At 43.8% G+C, this 23,236-nt stretch overlaps 1 protein-coding gene across 2 annotated transcripts in view; it reads left to right on the forward strand.

Annotated features, from left to right (window-relative positions):
• SLIT3 (slit guidance ligand 3) overlaps positions 1 to 23,236 on the forward strand; it is a 641,932-nt gene that overhangs the window by 389,230 nt on the left and 229,466 nt on the right. The gene's annotated exons all lie outside the window — the stretch shown is intronic.

The raw sequence follows: 23,236 nt of genomic DNA on the forward strand, positions 1-23,236 counted from the left end.
AGCTACGACACATGAGGGAAAGGTTTCTCTAAAATGTAATGTGACTCAGACTTGAACCTGAATTTGCTATGCTCTAAACTGCTGGCTTTCCCTCTATGCTCCCAACATCTTATATGCCATCTACTATAAACCTTCCTTATTCTGAAATCTTGGACTGGAATTATTTAGAAGGGTAACTGAAGGATGGTTAAATGATGGCATTTCTTGCTGCCAGAATGCATGTGTGTATTTTCATTATGCTAACATGACTTGCACGTGGCGAGCCGGTTTCAGGAAATAATTTCTTAAGCTATGCATTTAATTTAGATACTGTGAAACCCTGTTTTTAATCAGAGATTCTTCATTAAAAGCTTATTCACTGGGAGCTAATGATAAGTCACAGAAAGTACATTTAAATCCACAATGCAGTTGTTCTCTTGTGTGTGGTAGTCACACCAGCATTTAGAGACCGTGTGGAAAGGTCGGGTGGAGGGGGAGGGGTGTGAACGCTAATAGGATAGCTACTGGCAGCTCCAGGACCTCATACGTCATTCAAAATGTGTGCATAGGAGTTTCACATACATATATCTATTATATGCACAATAATTATTCCTTCACAAGTGTTTTTAAATAATCATTTTGTATTTAATTAATGTGCAGTATTTGTCTTGGGACATTGAGAGTAAGGGGCAGAGAGAAGAGAGTTAGGGGCAGAGAGAGGAGGCTGGCATTCATCAAACTCGTCGAGAGGCTGCTTGGTTTTAAACATAGCTTTTCTGCTTTTGCTTTTGTACCTGGTACAGAACAATAGGCTGCTCTCCCCATTTCTAAGGTCTAATATTTTCATTAGTGTTTTCTTTACAAAAGAGGCATGAAGGCTGTGATTTCCATTCCAGTTTCATAGGTGGGGCTCTAGTTGCCCTTCTGAAGGGCACAAAGCACAAACTGTGTTTTAAAAGAGGTTCTCTTTGCAGAAGGCATTCTGATCAAGTATACAGATATGCTTGTTATGGCCATCTCACTTTGAAATTGTGAAGGTTTTTCTTTTTCTTTTATCTTTTTTTTTTTTTTTTGAGACAGAGTCTCACTGTGTCACCCAGGCTGGAGTGCGGTGGTGCGATCTCAGCTCACTGCAAGCTCTGCCTCCTGGGTTCACGCTATTCTTCTGCCTCAGCCTCCCAAGTATCTGGGACTACAGGCACCCGCCACCACGCCCGGCTAATTTTTTTGTAATTTTTAGTAGAGACAGGATTTCACCATGTTAGCCAGGACGATCTGAATATCCTGACCTCGTGATCCACCCGCCTTGGCCTCCCAAAGTGCTGGGATTACAGGTGTGAGCCACCGTACCCAGCTGCAATTGTGATGGTTTAATCCATCACTGATGTATGGCCAAATATGTGTCTGTGTGCAAGTATGTAAATATACAGATGTATGTAAGTGATTATGTAAATGTGTATGTATGTGTTTATGTATGAAAATATTTCTTTAAACGACTGGAGTGAGTTAATGTAGTAGAAATTGTTCATTTAGATACTTGAGTCTTAAAGATGATTGCTCTGTGACAACAGAGAGAGAAAGTTACATTGAGTCTTCAGTTTCCATATCGTGTAAACACACAGACTTCACTACATAGCTAGACTGAATCAGCCAAAGAACTAAATAATGTGATCCATCATCAAGGGGAGAAGACAATTCCTTTAAGAAGCTTGTTTTCAGCCCAGATGGTTTGGTCCTGCACACAATCATTTGATGATGTGCTACTTTCAGCTTTGGAATCATGTACCTCTCTGTCCACGTTTAACAAGAAGGGAAATGCTGCATGTTTGTAACAAATTTAGTGAATGGGTTTAAAGCAGGTCGTGCAAAAAGGAAGGTGGGCTTCTTTTGGGAGACGGAAAGGTTTCTCTAAAATGTGATGTGGCTCAGACTTAAACCTGAAAAGTAGAGCAGAGTCTAAAGAGATAAGTCCATAGATCTCGGCTCAAAGGATGGTGAGCTTCAATCCCTTAGAATGTGCTCAAACCCAGACCAGAAACCCAGGTTTGCTGCCGGGAGGAGCTGAGTTTGGAGACTAGTGGAGAGGAAAGCAGGAGGTATCGTTTTGTTCTTTGTGTCTCTTTCTTCTTATAATGCCTAAATAAATCTTCAGGCTCTATTCTCAAAACTCTAGGCCAGGGATTACCACTCAAATGTCTTCAAGTAAAGTAATTGAGTGAAGTGGGCAGGCATAATAAAATTATTTCTCTACGATAAGAAAAACAACAATGCAAGCTCAATGATAAATGGCGGTGGACACAGAGGCCTTAGTGTTAGGAGGCAACAGGGACTCCTGTGGGCGATGCTGAACTGGAAATAAGAATTGCCTGTACCTTCTACAGAGGGCGGCTGCCGCTAAGCTTTGCGCCATGGGGGAGAGGACCTAAATTGATGGGTATCTGGAGTTTGCAAAAGAAACCAAAAATCCAGATAGACGTTTATGTGAATTTCCTGATTATAAAATGTTGACTTGTATATATATATATATATATTTTTTTTAGAATTTGCAAGCCAAATTAAACACCAGTTTCCAACACATGCTGTAAGCAAAGGAGGAATCCATAAAAAGTAGGACTATGCCCAAAATATCAGTCCTATGTGTGAGAGCAGCTTGGGGGTATCCCTTGCTGTCCTAGCTGCTGTTTGTTCACGTATCCATGGAGGCGTGATAGATGTGTGACCAGAGGACACATGCCTGTGCGAATGACATGGGTCCACATAGACAAGCCTTTGAGTTGTTATATTTGGCGAAAATGCCAGAAGCCTGGTGGGCACCTAGTGGTTTTCATGTCACCTTCACAGCTGTAAGGGCGGTCACACATCCAAGTAGGGGATAGGTAGGCATTATGAGCATTTTTCAGGACCCTCTTACAATGGACTTGTAAAGTGTGTGTCTCTCCGTGAGAAACGTCTGCCATTCCTCCTCGGCGCTTACCATGGGAAGCATTTTTAGTTGAAGTAGGAATTGAACACCTTCACCATTTGTAATATATTGTATAGGGTAATGAAGGTTGCAGTGAACTTTATTATCTATTCTACTTTTCATATGATTTCAGGATAAAGAAGTTCTGTAATGAACCCTGCTTGCTGGTCTTCAGCATTGCTTTTAAGTGTAGGTCTTTGCCTTGTTTCCTTGCAGTTTGTTACCCTGATTAAAGGTGTTCCAAAGTCCCTTGTCTTAATAGCAGGGAGAAGTCCCTGGAGCCACCTCAGGAACAATCAATCCAGAGCACTGTGTCCCTTCTCAGTTTAGCAGTGCAGTCCACGAAAGGTCTGGGAATTGGAGACACTATTAATTCAGGCTCTTCAGTGTCTCCCGTCCTCCTCCACCGCTCATCCGTCTTGACATCACAATTCATTCCCACAGGGTGACATCATCTCTGCTGGAAACCTGCCCTCACTCTTCTGCAGACCAAACCGTGGACTGCATGGCATTCAGACAGATTAGGAAAGGGCAAGGGTATGAGAAGGTCAGGATGACCCAGGTGACCGCTCTACCACTGCTAAGCATCTGCCGTAGTCACGGTCCCTTCCAGAATGTTTGCAAGGAATATAATGCAACCATTTAAAAAGACGAGTATTCAAAATGCAACAGCATGGAAAATGCTTGCTGCAGTGTGGAATTATATTTTAATCTGTTGGAAAATAGGCATTACATTCAAATGATTCAAAATTCAGAAGATATAAAAGGGTATAAAATGAAAGTCTTCTTGCCTCTCCTGTGCACAGCCACCCAGTTTGTGATGTTTGGTGAAAAAAGAATATGAAATGAAGCCCCTCACCTCTCTCTCTGTCTGTCTGTCTGTCTGTCTGTCTCTCTCTCTCTCTCTATATATATATATACACACACACACACACAGATATATGTATACATATATGTGTGTGTGTAATGCAACCTCATTCTCTGTACACACACACACACACATATGTATGTATAAACACACGATTTATCCGTAGAAGAAAGACTGAAAGAAATAAGCAAAATGTTTACAGTGGTTATTTTGAATAGAAAAACTACAGGTAATCGCTTCTACCTTCCTGTGTTTTCCAGAATGTCCTTATGCTATATGTGTTTCTTTCAGGAAATAATAAATGCATTTCTTTATCATACATATAATACATAGTCATTGAAGTTACTGAAGCAAGATTGGACATGACCAGTCATCAAAAAGAGGAAAATAGCAGTCATTCATTTTATCGCAAACCCAGAACTCATGACTGATGGCACTTAACATAGTCACACACTACCTTCCTGCCCTTTTCTTTGCAGATACATGATTATACTTTACTACATAAGAAAGAAAGGCCCTCTAACTGGGGAGGATTCAGGTACATTTGTACCCAATCAACCAGCAACATGGAAGAGGAAAAAGGATAGACAGGAATTAGGCTCTTATGGTCTGCTTGTCAGTGTGAGGCCTTATGGCTGAGACTACCCCTCCAAGCTGACCCAGAGCTGTGGCTCTACACCGGCACAGGGCTTGGGAGGGCAGAAAGGCTGCCGTCAGCCACATGGAGCACAGAGACTTAAAAGACTTGGTGAGAAAGTACAAAAAATCCCAGCTAGGCGTGGTGGCTCATGCCTATAATCCCTGCATTTTGGGAGGCCAAGGTGAGTGGATTGCCTGAGCTCAGGAATTCAAGACCAGGCTGGGCAACACAGTGAAACCCCATCTCCACTAAAATTCAAAAAATTAGCCAGGCGTGGTGGCGGGCGCCTGTAGTCCCAGCTACTCGGGAGGCTGAGGCAGGAGAATCGCTTGAACCTGGGAGGCGGAGGTTGCAGTGACCCAAGATCGTGCCACTGCACTGCAGCCTGGGTGACAGCAAGACTCCATCTCAAATAAATTAATTAATTAATTAAATAAAAAATCCCTACCTTGCTCCCATGGGCAAGGGGCACTTCAAAAATGCAATCACTCCCTGAATTTCAACTTTCCAACACACACAACCTATAAACACTTTATTATTAAAATGATTTAAAATACAGAAATATCTAGAGTTACAAAGTACGTGTTTTTGGCCAGAAATTTTTCTTTTCCTCTATTTCAGAATAAAATAATATAGAAGATTCCCACTAAACCCTCTTCTCCCAAGGCCACTTATCCATGAAGAGGTAACCGCTGTGATCGTCTGGGATCTCAGCAGACCTTTTCTGATGCACTTGCGTTCAAATTCACAGTCATGCACAAACACATAATGGATGCGTGTTTTGGTTTTTTTTTTTAATTAAACTCTCTGGTTTTTCATTCTCTGAGCTCTAAATCTCACTTATTTTCAACTCTTTTCCAGAGCAATAATGTTTCCCATGTATGAATCACCAAATGCTAAATGTGCTTTTCTCAGCAAATGCAATTCATTTGAGAATAACTCGCAATAAATTGCCTGTGGTGTTCTTTTATCCCTAGAGACAATGGGCAACGCAAAGGTAAGGAAGGGTTGCACCAAACCAGTCATTAGTTTTAATTTGGTCTGGCAGTTTTAATCCTTACTATATTTTTAAGTATAATAGTGTAGTACGGTATGTTCAGATTTTCTTTTCATTCTTCTTTCCTTTCTTGAACATTAAAATATTGGGTAAGGTGGGGAGAGGAATGTGATCTTTTCCTTTTGAAAAAACACACCACCTACCCTATTTTGCAGACTCTATGGAATGTGGGGTGGAAATTCGGGCTTGCTGATAATTAGGGTTCAGGGCTTGCTGTTTTTACAGCTCCAGCTGAGTCCTCAATAGACCTTCGTATCTCTTTCGCTTTCACCTCCTTTAATGCTTTGCTTCCTAGCACTCCAGAATGATTGATAATATTAAACCAGGCAGATACTGTCGTCTTCTTTCCAAAGTCAAAAAGTCTAGACATCATCTCTGTGCCCACGTGTGCCTAAATCTGTCCTTCTTTCTAACTGGGTGATGGTGGAAAGGCAGGGCAGGTGTGCTAACCCAAGCTCCTCCAAGGAAACATCATGGTTCAGCAAGGGGTATACGAGTTTCTGGAGGCAGACAGACATGTGGAATTCCAATACCACTTTTCTGTGTGTCCTAGGGAAAGTCACCTAGTACTTGAGCTGTAGTGTCTATATATGTAAAACCAGAATAGCAGTACCTGCCTCTGATGTTTTGAAGTTGAGATGAGCACACAGTAGATGTGTTCACCTCTCTGAGTCTGCGTACAGACCTGAACCATGACTCCTCATATTTCATAGTCACACATTACCTTCCTGGCCTTTTCTTTGCAGACAGATGATCATACTTCGCTACTGTTGAATGACTTGCCTTCTGATTAACAAAATATTAAGGACATCTTGATAATGAAACAACAATTTTCAAAAGAAGAAGGCTGCATCAGCAAGCATACAGGTGTTGACAAAAGTAAGAAAGAAAGGCCCTCTGACTGGGGAAGATCTAGGTACATTTGTACCTGATCAACCAGCAACATGGAGGAGGAAAAAGGATAGAAAGGGATTATGCTCTTATGGTGCTTCATGGGGGCACTCCTGTTGATGAGCAGGGCTTGGACATCCCCATTTTTTTTTTTTTTTTTTTTTTTTTTTTTTTGGAGATGGAGTTTCGCTCTGTCCCCAGGCTGGACTGCAGTGGCGCAATCTCCGCTCACTGCAAACTCCACCTCCCAGGTTCAAGCAATTCTCCTGTCTCAGCCTCCCAAGTAGCTGGGACTACAGGCACACACCGCCATGCCCGGCTAATTTTTTTTTTTTTTTTTTTATTTTAGTAGAGATGGGGTTTCACTATGTTGCCCAGGCTGGTCTCGAACTCCTGAGCTCTGGCAATCCGCCTGCCTCGGCCTCTCAAAGTGCTAGGATTACAGGCATGAGCCACCACACCCAGCCGGACATCCCCACCTTTGTAAAGAAGGCTGTGAGTTTGTAACATTGAGAAACCCCAGGAATGTCTAGAACTCCTGTGGCAGCCTGTGACGTCCTTGTGCTTCTGAAACTAGCACAGACTGCCCTCCCCCGGAGACCAGAGGCCTGATTCCTCTTGTTTGGGGTTTCTCTAATTGCACACACATGTCTATCAGAAACGTATGATCTCCGTAGCAGTCCACCTTCCTGCCGTCATTCCTGTCCCCAGAGCAGGAATTAGCATTTTGCAGTGAAGTCTGGGAGTTTTTACTGTGTTCGGAAAGGGACATTGAAGACTATGCCAAAAGGCTTAGAAACATGCTAGCACGTGATAAGTAGTTAAGGATGAGTGAGGGATTATTATTATTTCTAAAATAAGGTTTTCTGGATTAGCCCCACAGAGGAGAGGCAGAAGCTTTGAAATTTTGTAACTGCGTCTCTGAGGGGAGCTGATTTACTGCTGTGAATACCCAAAGACTGACTATCAGGACTGGAGAAATAGTCTATTGGGGTATTTTTCCCCCATTGGAACCTTCTCACCAGTCTTCTACGAGAAACAAACTTAGCAGAAAAGTCCAGGAGGGAAACGAAAGTTTATTTTTGAATCCAGAATGTGTGGTCCCCAAGTTGGCATGGTAGTCGGCAAGCACAGGCGAACACAACTTGGAGTCTTCATTGTCTCCCCTACTTGGCACATCTCTAAGCTTCTGGGAACGGAGGAGAGTGAGGAGGGCGGTTTACACAGGGGCCACGGGGCCTTGGTTTTGGTTCCCACTTTGCCAAGGGCCTCAGTCAAGGTATTGACCTCGTGCCTCAGCCTCCGCAGTAGTAAATTGAAGGGGTTGGTAAAGTCCAAAATACATCAAAGTGCTCTAAGCTATTGGGGTTCAACCAACTCAGTTCCCCTGTCACCCCACAGAGTGTCCCCACTTGGATCAGAGAAGCTTCAATGTGATCATTTCTGTCCATCAAAGTTTAATGGAAATGCCCATATGACAAAGCAAGTCTACGTTGGATTATTTAATAATAATTCAGAAACCAGTGAACGAGGTGCTGGGAGGGGCCACCATGATTCTCTGATCTTTCTGGATTGTAGAGGAGGATCATATTGGGGGGTCAGGGACAATAACAGGAGAAGAAAGGAACGAGATGGGCAGGGCCCTCCAAGAGGGCCAGAGACAGGCCTTTGTGTTCCAACCATGCATGCACAGCAGAAGGACCATTCCTGAAGACCCTGCTGCCCCCATTCTTCACTCCATGCCCCCACAGGTGTCCTCTTTTTACCTGAGCAGGTAGAACAAAGAGCAGGCAAGTCGGGGGTCCTGCCCTGGCTTACTGTGACCTTGGCATCATGCCACAAAGCCTCAGCCCTCTGATCTAGAGAATGGGATCCAGCTCTAACCTCTAACGAAACACAGGTGCCGAGAGGTTTATAACTCATCAGAAAATGCCAAAATAAGTAAAGCCCTGACAGGGAAAACTGTACTGGAACAGGAATTTCGGCTTCCAGGGACACCAGGTTTGCACCCCCAGGAAGCCCGGCTGCTTGTGAATTCCTTGTCTTTTCGTCTCCAGCCCTATGTGTAGGTGGAGACTCACGACTTATCCCTCACTGCAGAGAACTAAATGAGGAAGAGGAATATGGCGAGAGAGTGCCAGTCTGTGGCTTTTTAAATGAAAATTTACACGTAAATATGAATTAGCTGAAATATCAGTTATTTTTTAATTGGCTCTTCAAATCAGCACAAGGAAAACCTGTGCCTGTTGCTCTACTGATTAAGTGATGTTGGCTTACAGATTCTCATCAATAGTCAATGAAGAACTAAGCTCTCCCCTGCTGGAGACCCTTCCATGGCTCCTTCTCGTCCTCAGATCATATCCAAATATGATCCCATCTGCCCATCGCCTCCTGTCCTTCTAACCAGTCACTATTCCCATTCTCATTCACTCAGCCACTACCCCCACTTTCATTCGACAGCCTCCCCTGCCCCATGCTAACCACACTCACCTTCATCTGCGTCTCAAGTTCATGTATGTCACATGCTCAACCACCTCGGAAACCTGGTGCACTGTCCCCGCTGCCCAGCAAGCTGTACACCAGTGGGTTCTCAAACTTTGGTGCTCATGAGCATCATGTGGAGGGGTTATTTAAAGCACAGGCAGTTGTGCTCCAACCCCAGAGCTTCTGATTTAGAACAGCTGAGATTAGATCTGAGCATTTCCATTTCTAACAAGTTCCCAGATGATACAAATGCTGCTGGTCTAGAGACCATACTTTGAGAACCGCTGCATCAGTCCCCCACTAACACACATACTTCCCTTGCGTAATTCCTACTCTTCCTTCACATCTCTGTTTAAGCGTTACTTCCTCTGACTGCTTCTCATGGATTGAGCTCTCCTATTATGCGTATTCCCATCATACAAACATCTTGTACTTCTTTACAGCACATAACAAAAGTACAAACATTCATCTATACAGTTGTTTTCTTACGTCTATCTTCCCTACAATTCTATACGTTTTATAAACAAAGATCTCTAATGTTCCCCACCTATCCCTTTTGCCTGACACCATGCCTGGCATACATTGTTCAACAAATGTTCGTTGATATTTGGATGAATGGACGTGTACATGGATCTAGAAAGACTCCATTTCAGGCTGGGCGTGGTGGTTCACACCTGTAATCCCAGCACTTTGGGAGGCCAAGGCAGGCAGATCACAAGGTCAAGAGATCAAGACCATCCTGGCCAAAATGGTGAAACCCCATCTCTACTAAAAATACAAAAATTAGCTGGGCGTGGCGGCACGTGCCTGTGATCCCAGCTACTCAGGAGGCTGAGGCAGGAGAATCACTTGAACCCGGGAGGCAGAGGTGGCAGTGAGCCGAGATCGCGCCACTGCACTCCAGCCTGGGTGACAGAGCGAGACTCCATCTCAAAGAATATCCATTTCAACTATGGGCAGAGCACTAGGAGGACTGTCCATTCAAATGTCACAGAGCATGTGGCAAAGAGGTAGCCAAGGAGAGAGGGCACCTGCCTAGTTAGCCAGATGAGCTGCTCCACCCAGACCTCCCTCACGCCCTGCCCTCTTTATATACAGCAGAGAGACACACAGGGAGGATCAGAGTGCTCCACACAGTCAGGACCATGTTCTTGCTTTAGGCTGTATGACTTTGGGCGAGTCTGTTTTCTTTTGGAGCCTCAATTTTCTCATCTGTAAACCAAGATGGTTGGACCTTTTAGCTCTAAAATTTGTTGAGAATTATGGCTTCTGAAAAAAAGATGCTTCCTTTTTAATAGGATCCAATAATAGTTGGGGTGTTGGTCCTCTTCCCTAATCATGGCCAGATGATGTCAGCAAAAGAAGTCAAACTGGCAGGACTGACTGAATTGTTGGGTTGAGGATGGAGATTCTTTTTATTATTATTATCTGTATAAACCTATAGGGTAGAAGTGCAATTTTGTTTTGTTTTGAGACGGAATCTCACTCTGTCGTCCAGGCTGGAGTACAGTGGTGCCATCTCGGCTCACTGCAAGCTCTGCCTCCCAGGTTCACGTCATTCTCCTGCCTCAGCCTCCCAAGTAGCTGGGACTACAGGTGCCCACCACCATGCCCAGCTAATTTTTGTATTTTTTGTAGAGATGAGTTTTCACCATGTTGCCGAGACTGGTCTCAAATTCCGAAGCTCAGGTGATCCACCTACCTCAGCCTCCCAAAGGGCTGGGATTATAGGCATAAGCCACAGTACCTGGCCATAAGTGTCTTTTTATGTAATAATTTCTTTTGTTTTGGGTAGATACCCAATAGTGGGATTGCTGGATCGAATGGGTAGTTCTAATTTAGTTCTTTGAGAAATCACCATACTGTTTTCCATAGAGGTTGTACTAATTTACATTTCTACAAACCATGTATAAGTTCTCCCTGACCTCCACATCCTTGCCAGCATCTGTTTATTTTTTGACTTTTTAGTATTAGCCATTCTAACTGGGGTATGATATCTCATTGTGGTTTTAATTTGCATTAGTGATGTTGAGCACTTTTTTGGTATATATTCTCGCCATTTGTATGCCTTCTTTTGCAAAATGTCTATTCACAGAGAATGAATATTCTCGCTTCTCTTTTCCCGGGGCCTCTGTGTGGAGCCACCATTCGTCAGGAACTGGGAGGGGATTAGTGGTGAAAGGGTGAGGGACCACAGACACAGCCTCATAGGCCAGGGCCTCGGGAACATCACAGAGCACAGAAGTCCAAGGGGTGCTCACTTCCTGCTTCCTGTCATCTCACTTTGGAGCAATGTTCCATCCAATGGCCTGGCTAAGGTTTCGGAACTCAAGCATTTAACCAAGATTTGAAATATATTTGTGAAATACTGCATGAAGGCCTCAAAGAAATGTGTACTCTTTTCTTTCTTTTTCTTTATTGCAATCATCACTGTCGATAATAACTCTGAACCTACATGGCAATGCTTATTTTCATTCTGTCTCTGATTTATTGGAAGGGATCCACAACAGCAGTACAAATGTCCAGCATCACCTACTTGTCATCTTTGCTTTGTGGGTTGCTTTTTTTTTTTTTTTTTTGGAGGCAGGGTCTCGCTCTGTCACCCAGGCTGGAGGTTACCATAGCTCATTGTAACCTCAAACGCCTGGGTTTGAGCGATCCCATTGCTTCAGCCTCCCAAGTAGCTGGGACAATAGGCATACACCACCATGCCCGGCTATTTTTTATTTTTTGTAGTGATGGAATTTCCCTATGTTACCCAGGCTAGTCTTGAATTTCTGACCTCAAGTGATCCTCCTGCCTTAGCCCCCCAGAGTGCTGGGATTACAGGTAAGAGCCACCACATCCAGCACACTTTTTATGTTTTTAGGTTTGTACCTGTCTAGAAGTTCTTCTCTTTGTTTTCTGTTCTTAAGAGAATACACTGTGGTTATCTACAGAAATAAGCTGATGAATAAATGATTTCGAAAAACAGAGCAAAAGGGTAGGAGAAGAAAAGAGAAGCCAGAATTTTTACTTTCTGGCTCATTTAGAGAAAATATGCTGTTAGACTTGACTTTTACAAAAGAGATTAAGAATACTCTTACCCAAATGTTTGGATGTTATGGTAATAGCCTTCTCACATAATGCCTTTTAACCTTACACCCTGTTTTCTTTGGGGTTTTGTCGGGGCGGAGGCTGTATTTCTCCCTGGGTGTACCAGGGAGCTCTGGTTGCATGTTATTAAAAAGCAAGCTCTAAGGACCAGAAGAAAGTGAGGGCGTTTGCAGGTTCAATGGTGTGAGACTTAGAAAAGTTGATAAGAAGGATTAGAATTGAAGGATAAAAAGACTCTTACAAAGCCAAGCCATTATAGGCCCCATTACTTTATATACATTCTCCAAAAATCACATGAATGAGGGGAAAGAAAGGAAGAAAAAAACTGGCTACAGTTCAGAACGTCAATTATGTCCTCTTTTAATCCCCTTTTCACGATTTATTTGACATTTTGAACAGTGGCCAAAAAAGCTATTATAACTATAAAACATATTCATTGGTATAAATCTCATTTGTTGAACGATTTAATTAAGGTATTGACATGCTTAATTGATACGCTAAGCCAAGACCATTTTTATATCTCATTTCCATATGCTTTCTGCTTTAAAAGAAGCGAGGAGCTGGATCTTTAAAAAAAAAAAAAAAAAGTCTCCCTCCATAAAAATGCTATAGATTCATCTGTGCCTGACATCCCAGGGGACCACTTCCTGCCACTCTCCTTGATTTCGAGCCAGCCACTCCTCTAAGTGGCGCTGCTCAGAGGGAAGGTGATGTATACCCAGCTTGAGTGCCTGTCAGGCCCTCTTATGATCAATAGGAGAATATTTATATTAATAAAGCACCAAGTTAATTAAATAAAATGGTCCTCTGGGTAAACTTAAGATACTAGAGGATGGGCAGGAATCGATATATTCTGCCATTTGAACATTAAGTATGTGCCTTGAAATTTTATGGAGCTTTTAAAAACTCGCTTTGTAATGTAAAAAGTTTGAAACCACAAGTTTTCTCTGCCAAAACCTTGTCTCTGGCTTCCAGAGCTGAGGGGGACTGGAAGGACTGGAGTTGCTAGAGATGGGAGCTTAGGGGAAGTCCCAGCCGACCTCCCCCTGTTCTGGGGAGCTCCCCTCTGGCTGGATGCAAAGGTTGGGGGTGTCTCGGAGGACGAGGCTGGGCTGAAACACAAAGACCTGAGCTCAGCGCAGGTCCAGGGAGGATGGCACGTCCTCATCCCCAGAGGAACCTCAGGAGATCCTGGGGAGGCTCAAATGCTAAGATCTTTTCCAAGAACCTCTGTCTGCAGCCCCACCCCTGCTTGGCTTCTGCCTGCACCTTTCCCCTTTGGTTCTCTCAGCCTGTCTCTGTATGTCCATTCTTTTGTGTGTGTGTGTGCACATGTGTGTGTGCATACGTGTGTGTGTGTGCATGTGCACCTGTCTCCATCCTCCTTCTCTTTGCCCCATATCTGTGTCTTTCTCTGTGTGTCTCTTCCTTTCACGGTCTCTTCTGTGAAATACCTGTCTCTGTGTATGTGCGTTTCAGTCTCTGACTTTTTTTTTCTCTTTTGCTTTCTCTGGTTTTATTGTCTCTGTCTCATTGTGTCAGTCTCCCTCTTTAACTGTCTTTCTCTCCCTCTCTCTGTCTCTCTCTATCTCATCTTTGTATCTGTCTGTCTTTAAAGGGATCACACATTCATGGACTCAGCGCCTCAGCACTGAGAGGCTGACTCACTGGTCCGTCCCTGGCTCCTGGAGCAGCCTCCTCCACAGGGTTTGGAGATGGAAAAGAGGAAAGATACCCACTGAGTCCTGCCTCAAGCAGCTGGGTCCATTTGCAGAGGTGACATCATACTTGTTGTCCGTTCCCAGGGACTATCTTCTCATTTTCTTAGTGTTGACCCGCAATGCCTAACACCCTGGGTACATTGTAGTCACCCTAGTAAGGATGACGCTTCATTGAAATGTAAGCCCCAAGACAGCTTTAACAGGGTTGTGAGGATTTCCTTCTCCAAAGAGAGTAGCCACAACTGAGGAATTTGTTTCAGTGGTGACAAATGAACCTCCCATTCCCACCTTGCACAATGATGGCTTTTCCTGCACGGCTCTGGACCCCTTTGAAGCTCACCCAGGCCTCAGCCTCCTTTGGAAGGCAGAAGGGTGCTTTGACTTGTCCTGAGTCTGCACAGAACGGCTGGACCAACATTCTGCTCTCGGCCCAGAGCCTGTGCTCGGGCAGGGGCCACTTCCCAGTGTCTTCCCACTGTCCCACTGACACCCTTCAGGCCCCCCTTCTTTTCCCTCCTCTTTGTGGGAGTCTCCTGTCAGCTTCTCGTCTGCACAGCAATTGCTGCACAGTCAACCATTTTCCAACCAGCCTCATAGGGGCTGGTTGGCTTTAGCCTGTGTTCCCATCTTCGCCATCTTCGGGAGATTGTGGTAGATTCCACGAGAAAGAGTATCCTTGCAGGACCCAGGAAACTTTGAGGCATGACAGGCTAAGTGGAAACCAATGACTACTTTCTTTCGTATTGAACTTGACCTGGAGTTGCTGCTTTACAGTTTTAGTGTTTCTCTGTAATATTCTGTGTGGCAAGAAGGCAGGGTTTTTCTTTTACTCACAGTGTTGAATGCTGACTTGAACAGATACAAGGACTGATAACAATCAGTACTTTTCCAGTGCTTTTTATGAACGACACAGCATGCGATGAACTCAAAATTCATGAACTATTTTATAATAATTCCCCCACATAGGTATTTTCATGGTCCACATTATACAGATGCAAAAACTGAGGCCCAGTCACGCAAGTGACAAAGCTGGAGTTCACACCAAGGTCTTTTAGGCTCCTAAGCCATGCCTTCACTACGGTACCTCACTGCCTCCTGGGGTCTTGGCCATAGGCACGACTTCTAGCAGGCATGTAAGGCAAGGAGTGGAGTTACCAAGAAAAGTACGGCTTGGGCTATAGTGGATGAATAGTCTCAGAGACACAAGAGAAGCGTTTTAGAAGTCACCCCCCACCCCCCGCCTCCTACCTCAGAGGTCCTTTTCTCTTTGCTGGGGACAGGGGAGTTGATTGTATTTGGCACGAGACTAGTGGCAGCAGTTTCACATTTGTCACTAATGAATTTCATCTCTGCAGTTCATTGGGTCCTCCCAGCACTCATGTCCCTTGTCTAGTGCCTTTCAGGCTAATGGCCAGAAGCAGGTCTGGGATTAATTATTAGTGTTAACTTCCAACTTGGTGTAAATCTATTGAACTGCATCCATTTTTACATAAATAAGCAAGAGAACAGCATCTATTCTCCTGTAGTCAACAGCAGCACATCCACAGGTGTGAGTTATTAGCAATAACTGTAATTGCTTTGAATGGAACAATAAATAGTGCAGGGGGTCATGATGAGAAACGTCATTCTATAGTATTAACGTAGCTTAATGGCTTAAGCTCCTATATACTTCATCTGTTACTGGGCTTCCAGAGGCCAGCTTTGCAACTCAGGGTGCTGAGGTCTTGCTGAATTGCTTTCCTGCTTTGGTGGAAGATAATTTTGAGCCTTTCTGAAGCATATCGATTTTATCGGCAGATGGCCCCAGGATAGCATCTCACCTCTACCATTGAGGTTTCACTTGTTTAATGGTCTTCTGAAAAGTTACAAGAAAGCACAGGCATATACAAGCCCCATGTCCTCGAGCTGCAGCACTGCTGCCAAACTCCAACCTCTGGGCAGCCGCAGCCCAGGCACAGCCCCTCCCCACCCTGTGCTGGCATGTTCACATTTCCTCGGTGGAGCAGAGTGGGCCACATAAGAGGAACTCTAGTGCCATATCATAAAGAGTATTAGGGTTAGGCAGATCCAGAGCAATGTTCAAAGAATCCTTTCTTCATGATCAAGCTGAACATTTAAGGTTACAGTGGGGTAGACACTAGGAAGTGGCTTCAACGTCTCCCAAACTGCAGTGCCTTAGCCCTCTGACTTCCTCTCTTTTTCTCACCTCCTCACCTCACTACCACCCCCAACTTTATTTCTGCACATCTTCAGCCTCTGGGAGGGTTTCCAGAGCTTTTAGACAATTTGCCTGGAAGGAGTCAGATCACAGGGTAGGTTATCCCAAAGATCATCAGAACTTCTTCACTGCCAATGACCCCCTTCTAACATCTCCTGGAGGCTATTGCTTAAAATATCTCCTTCTGCACCTGAGTTTCATTATCTGTATTATCCTAATCTCTATAAGTGCCAGAATTCAGAAAGGAGGAGGGGAGAAGTTGTTCTTGGAGATGAAACACTGTCAGGCACACAGCCCTTTTCTGGATTGAATGCATTTTCCAAATCTATTGTACCCTCGCAGGCCAGGTTTAATCTGTATTCTGAAAAATCAAGTTATCTGTCCACTTCACCTATCTTCCCACTGTAACTGCTCATTCCCACGCCTCAGCTTAGCTCACTAAACCTTTCCCTGTCAAAGGCTTTATCTGTGGCTCCTTAGTTCACAAGCCTGTTCTAGGAACATTAGTTCTCAAGCATGATATGCCACCAGGGCTGTAGAGGTAGAAGGATGGAGGAGGACAGCCAGAGCCCTTTGTAATCCGAAGGGACAGACTGGACTTGGGGGGAAAAAAAGATTTCCATAGCTTGAGATGTGTTCTCAGTCATCCATGGACCAAGAAATGGCATAAAATCATGTTCACTTATTTTTTCCATCCACTTAACAAATATTTTTAAAGCTATACATCAGGCCTCACGCTCAGCAAAAGCTCCTGCCTACACGAAGCTAATAATTTAGTCCGAGAGCCATCATAAAACACCATATTGCCAACCTCCACATAGTCAGCACGGTGAAGCAGCAAGCAACCTTTCCAGAACCAAACTCACTCTTTCCTGTGCCCAGGTAGCTACTCTGCCTGTAAGTTTTTTGATAAAGTCAAATTTGACAGGGCCCTGGGACAAGTTACTGAGTTGAAAAGGACCGCCTTGGTGGACGATCTGCCATTTTATTTGAGCTTTATTTTTCAGGAAAAGATAAGAGGATGTAGAAAAAAGGTTGAATCGATCAGCCTCACTCCCCTCCTTCCTGACACCAACAGAAATGGGCCCAAATGGTAACTAAGAATATAAATTTAAGAAAAACATGTTAGAAGCACACTCCCCATCCCCTTAATTTTTGCTAATTGTCACTTAAGTAGATCTTCACCTATGGGATACTATGCCTCTGAACCTAGGCTATCAGGCCACAGACTAGGAGGCAAACGAGGGTGCCCAGGTCTGCAGTTAATCACAGAGCAGGCCAAATGCACACACTTCATTTCAGAACAATTTCATAAACGCTCTCCTGCCCCGATACCTCCCCCTCACTCACAAGATTTCATCTCCTAATTACAAAAGCTTTTTGGCATGGGAATGTCTTTGTGAAGCAGAGAGGACTCAATTTGGGCCATCTCTCTACAGAAGACACGGGAACAAGGACGCTTCTCCAATTAATCAGCAAATGCTTGGCTCCAGCTTTCGGGCCAAAGGATCGATTTACATAAAGCTACTTCTCGAGATGAATTTGCCTCCCCTTCTCCTCCCCCTGCCTTCCCCTTGTCCAGCCAGCATTAGACATGCTACTGGATTTCAGACTGACAGTGTCAGCTACGACAATCAAATTAGGGATGAAAACCTCAGATGGCTGCCAAGGAAGAGGGACAGAGGGGGTGGGGACCAGTATGTCAGCCTCAGAGGAGGATAAATTGTATAGAAATGGGTTCCCTTTCCCAAATCCCACTGGGCAGACACATAGCTTCAAACAATAAGAAACAAACAAAACACCAGTCTCCATCCTTTTGAATCAGGTGAACAAGCCCCCTGTCCACACCCAACTAAGGTTGATAAATTAAACCAGAACTTCTCATTGGGCCCAAAATTGGCAGGGGACTATCTCAGGTACATAATTAGATCTTTACAATCAGATGATTTTCAGCACCAGATTTCTGCACACAATGTAAAGACACCAAAATCGCAGGTATACCCCCGAAGCGTATATAATGAGGTACGCGGGCACTGCGGAATGAGACGCCTGTGGTTGGAACCCCACTGATATTTCCTGGACCACTTAGTGACACAGGGAAGCCTGGACCAGAACAGAGGGCATAATTGGGCTGATAATGAGAGTTCCTCAATCCCATCTAATGTAACTAACTGCCGTGTCGCTAAATTGAGATAATCCCAGGGATTAGTGAGCTGTTGAGAAACTCAGCCTCTGTCCCATTTGCTGGAGATGATCAGTCAATTATAATGCTGTTTCATGAACACAAAGAGCCTTAGTTGGAGTTGCAGATGATAATTAAATGAAGAAAGCTTCTGTTTGGACTGGAAGCATCGGTTAACCCTGATAGCCCTGGAAGAGTGGTGGTTTGGAAAAACTCAGATTAAATCCTATGGCTGCGAAGAGCTATTTGTTCACAGGAGGAATGACTGAATGAATGGAATATTCTAAACCATGGATTTCTGCCCTGGATTCAGGGTTTTCAACCTTGACTGATTTTCCTCCACATTTCCTATCTGTGTACTCAAACCTCCCAAGCAGTCTTGTATCAGGCTCCTTAGATTGGTTCCAACATCTGAAGACGTTTTCCCTCCCTTGGCAATGAGATGCCGTGTAGCTACAGCATCAAGTTCCTTATTCTAGAACATACTGTCCAATACAGTAGGCACTAGCTATGTGTGATCACTGAGTACGCAGAATGTGGCCAGTCCAGATTGAGCTGTGTGTAAAATACACATCAGACTTTAAAGACTTGGTGTGAAAAAAGGAATGTAAAACATCTCATTAATAAATGTTTATATTGATTACATCTTGAAATGGCAATCTTTTGGATATGTTGAGTTAAATATCATATTAAAATTAATTTCAACTGTTTCTTTTTACTGTTTTTAATGTGGCTAATAGAAAATTTTAAATTGCATTCTTGGCTTGTGATATATTTCCATGGGACAGTGCCGTTCTGGAATTAGCAGATCGCCCCTGAAGAGTTGACAGTCTCTGCATCCTCACCGGTCACAAATCTGAGCCTGCAGGTCAAGTTCTTCCCAGGGTGAAGCATCCAATTGGCCGGCACAGAGGCCAATTATTTTGTTTTGATTTTGTTGAAATAACATCCCCAGCTCACTTTCTGACTACTCCTGTTGTCCACATGCAGCCTGACTTCCTCATTTACTTTACCTGCACAACCCTGAAGCATTTGAGTTTGCAATCTTTGGAACACCTGCCCAGAAAGAGACAAAACAGGCACCCACATTGGTAACTAGTCACAGAGCAAACCCATAACCTCAACTCCATCTGTAACCTTTTGTAGAAGCTTGCAGCCTGACAGGTTCTTTTCCTTTTTCCCTTTGGTCAGAATGCTCCCCTGGGACCAAGTGTCTTGTCTTCATAGTGCTTGGACCTCAGGCCTTCACCCTCAGTCACGGCTCCAGGACTGTTTCTCAGCCTGGCTGCTCAACCCTGCTCATCACCTGCCCTGTAGTGATTTCTTCCAGATTTCAGCCTTCCTAGAAAACTGTAGGTAATCCCTGGTCTGTGAAGCCCTATCAGGAATGTCCTAATCCCAGCAACCTGTCTCCCCTTCAAGCTTGAAGGAGTCCAAGGACAAAGTGCTTGGTTTTCTTCTGCCATGTCTCTGGCTCCCAGAGGAGGGTGTAGCCATCCATGAACTCTTACCCTTCTAGGTCAGCCTCCCCGGGCTTCTGAGTGGATTTCTGAAATACAGATTAAATGTCATCATTCTCCCCACTTCAGCCTTCTCCTGTGACTCTGCCTATCCCACAGGCATTTTATCCAACATCAGCAGTCTCATGTCTGAGACACAGGAGGCCTTTGCATCCTGCTCCCAAAATTTTCCCTAAAATTAGACTTTAACATTTAAGGTAGTAGGATGCTATATTTGTGAACTTCATGCTAGAACCTGAAGATAGGAATTTGCATTATATACTACATTAGAGTTTAGAAAGCACTCGCTTGTCCATTACCTCTGATGCCTATCCCAGTTTCTTAGAAGTGCAAGTTGAGATTCAGAGAATTGAACTGGTACTCTTAAAGACACACAGCCTGTTGAGTAGCAGAACCGGGATGTGAACTTAGCACCTAATCTGATGCAATAATCATTCCACCCATGGTTCTCAAACTTGTTTAAAATTAGACTCAAGCCCATCCTTAGGGTTTCTGATTCAACAGGTCTGGCATAGACCCCAGGAATCTGCATGCTTTTTTTTTTATTACGGAAAATGTCACACATACATAAAAGCAAAGCGCAGATGATAAATGAACCTCCCTCGTACTTTATCACCTAGCTCCAATAAATATCAACCCACAGCCAACCTCGTTTCATCTATTCTACCACTTCTTCCTCTCCTATATTATTTTGAAGCAAAACTTAGAGATCATCATTTTATTCTTATTTCAGTATGTATCTCTCAAAGATAAAGACACAAATGAAAGAAAACATAACCACAGTTCTATTCTCACTTTAAATTTTAAAAAATTAACAGGAATGAATGTTTATTTTGTTCTTATAGCGGGGTTCATGGTCCATCTGATCAGAACATTCTTCTGTGACAACTGCCGGTACCATCCCAACTCTTGATAATATCTTTATACTGTTCTGATTTTTCCCAAACTGTCCACCTTGAAAGATAAAACCAAAGTACCTGATGAAACAAGCCTGCATTCCCTGTGAATCCTGGTGATTCAGAGTGGCATCTCTCTCTTTTCCTTCTGAAAATTTAAAAAGATTTTGGACCCCGACTAAAATAAACTATAAAATCTTTTGCTTGGTGTCTGGAGCAACCCATAGTGTGAGTTTAGAGACAGGCTTTCTTCTGGATAAAAAGGAAGAAACAGTGAAACTGGTGCTCTCTCTCTTTTTTTTTTAGATGAAGTCTCGCTCCGTCGCCCAGGCTAGAGTGCAGTGGCACAACCTCGGCTCACTGCAACCTCCCACTCCCGGGTTCAAGCCATTCTCCTGCCTTAGCCTCCCAAGTAGCTGGGATTACAGGTGCCCACCACCATGCCTGGCTAATTTTTGTATTTTTAGTAGAGTTGGTGTTTCACCATGTTGGCCAGACAGGTCTCAAACTCCTGACATCAGGTGATCCGCCCGCCTCGGCCTCCCAAAGTGCTGGGATTACAGGCATGAGCCACCACCCATCCTTGCTCTCACTTTTTGAGGTGTCTAGATGTTTATTTTATATTTGTAAAAGTAAGGGAGTCTATTTCTTTGTGTCTGGGATAAATAAGGATGTAAACTGCAGGATGACAGAAACTTGGGACTATCCACTTTTCTCTCTCAACTTCAACCATAGTGGAACACATAGTAGGTATTCAATTCATTTTTTTGGGAAGTGAGCAGCTGAGCTGACACTTAATCTGTCAGTATTAAACATCTGAATGGCATGGCCAGGACTTTTCTGATGAATTTGTGAGGGGAAGGATTGCAGAAAGAGCTTTTATTGATATCCTTCATCCAGTAACTTTTTAACATCGAGGGAACACGCAATGTAAGCTCTCACTGCAATGAAATATTCAGAAACACAACTAGAGCAGTGGGAAATAATTGGCGTTTTTTTGTCCCCCATTGATACTTTGATTCCCTGGATCCCTGAGATAGGTGGTAGTTCTTTCAGGAAATGAGTCAGTTACTCCATTGTAATCTTCCTCAGACAAAGGCTGCCATTGACTGGACACCCAGCTGGAGGTACCAGAGCTTAGCTGGGACATATGCTTGGTGCTCATTTGATTTTGACAGTGACCCAACTGCAAACATATAATCTTGCTTATTAAGATAAATTGCCTGCAGAAGAGATGTACCTATTAAGATAAATCCTCCCTGAAGTCCACATTGTAGAATCCCCAGGGGATAATTTTTCCTGCATGTTTGTCCCTCCTGCTGTATAAAATAAGGTAAGCAAAACAGTGTCTGTCCCTTTAGTTCCTAGCACAGAGCGATGTGTCACCGGGTTACTATATATTAGAAAGTTGGAGTTCAGGGGGCGGGAGCAAAGACTGCAGCTTTATGTAAGATGGTAGTATTACTGAGAGTACAGGAAAATTTAGATTCGTAGATTATCCATCAAAAATTTTTAAATCCCTAAATGAGTTTTGATTGATACTGAATGCACCAATGGGCAGGTTTCCTCCTACTAGGCAGAGAATGTGAAAGTAATTTAAATATATATTCAGGCCAAAGAGAATCAGAATGGTAATCCATTGCCTTGATCACAAATCCAATAATGGTTCCAAATATAAATGCTTTTAAGATCATCCCCTATTTTAGCCTAACTAATCAAGAGTTGATGGAATTTTTTTTTAATGTTACTGAAAAGACGCCACATTGGTCTCAGTGCAGACGGATTGAGGAGGTAGACAAAGAAGTGTAAACCTCATCAGACGCCAGATTGGGTTGTTCCCACGTTCTTTGCTCAGTTAGTTTCCCATGTAGCCTCTTGATCTTCGGTCCCAGATATGCTATCTTTTGATAGTGGTATTTTAACCTGCTGAGGACTTGTAGATTTAGAACTATCCCCGAAGGCTTCTTAGGAATACTTTGGGGTGGATCTCCTTGGGTTCCTTCTATTGCTACTGGATCCTATCACCTGCTTCTTTGAACTTCACTGCTAAAGTCTCCTAGCTGGCAACATCTTCAGCAATCTGTCCTTGGGGTGCTGGAGCCACCACCCCCAGCATTCATGGAGGGCAGGCAGAGCCTGGGAATTTACATTTCTCCTGAGTGGTCCCTAACCAAGGACTGTCTGTTGCAAGGCTGCAAAAGCCCAGCTTCCTTGCTCAGAGACAGGAGTTCCCCATGGTATTGGACTAAGGCCAAGACTTCACCTGATTGTACTTTTATTTGCCTTTTCCATTCGGTTTCCATCCCTCACTGGTCTCTCCCGGGAGCACTTCATTAATCAATCACTTAACCCCCGTGTCCTTGGCTCGGTGTCTGCTTCTGAGAGAATCCAACACAAGACAGACCTTTTATTTCTGAATCCAGCTCTCCCGTTTTATCCAAAAGAATCTAGAATCAAACATGGCTACCCCTGTCCAGATGATAGATGAGAGAAACTTGAATCCCTCCCTCAGATTTTATGGAAAGAGTACAGCAACATTTCTGTGTCTTATTCTTTGTAGAGTTGAAGGCATATGTCCTGGGGATGCTGAAAAACGACATTTTCAGCAATGTCAATCCAATGCTAAATGGGAGGAAACTACACAAAAGGAAATGCAGCTATTCATTGAGTGCCTACAGTGTTCTAGATGCTGTGCAGAGTGCTCTGCAGAGCACTACAAGCT

This window comes from Macaca thibetana, chromosome 6 (genome assembly GCF_024542745.1).
Source record: "Macaca thibetana thibetana isolate TM-01 chromosome 6, ASM2454274v1, whole genome shotgun sequence".
In the NCBI taxonomy this organism is placed as follows: domain Eukaryota; kingdom Metazoa; phylum Chordata; class Mammalia; order Primates; family Cercopithecidae; genus Macaca; species Macaca thibetana.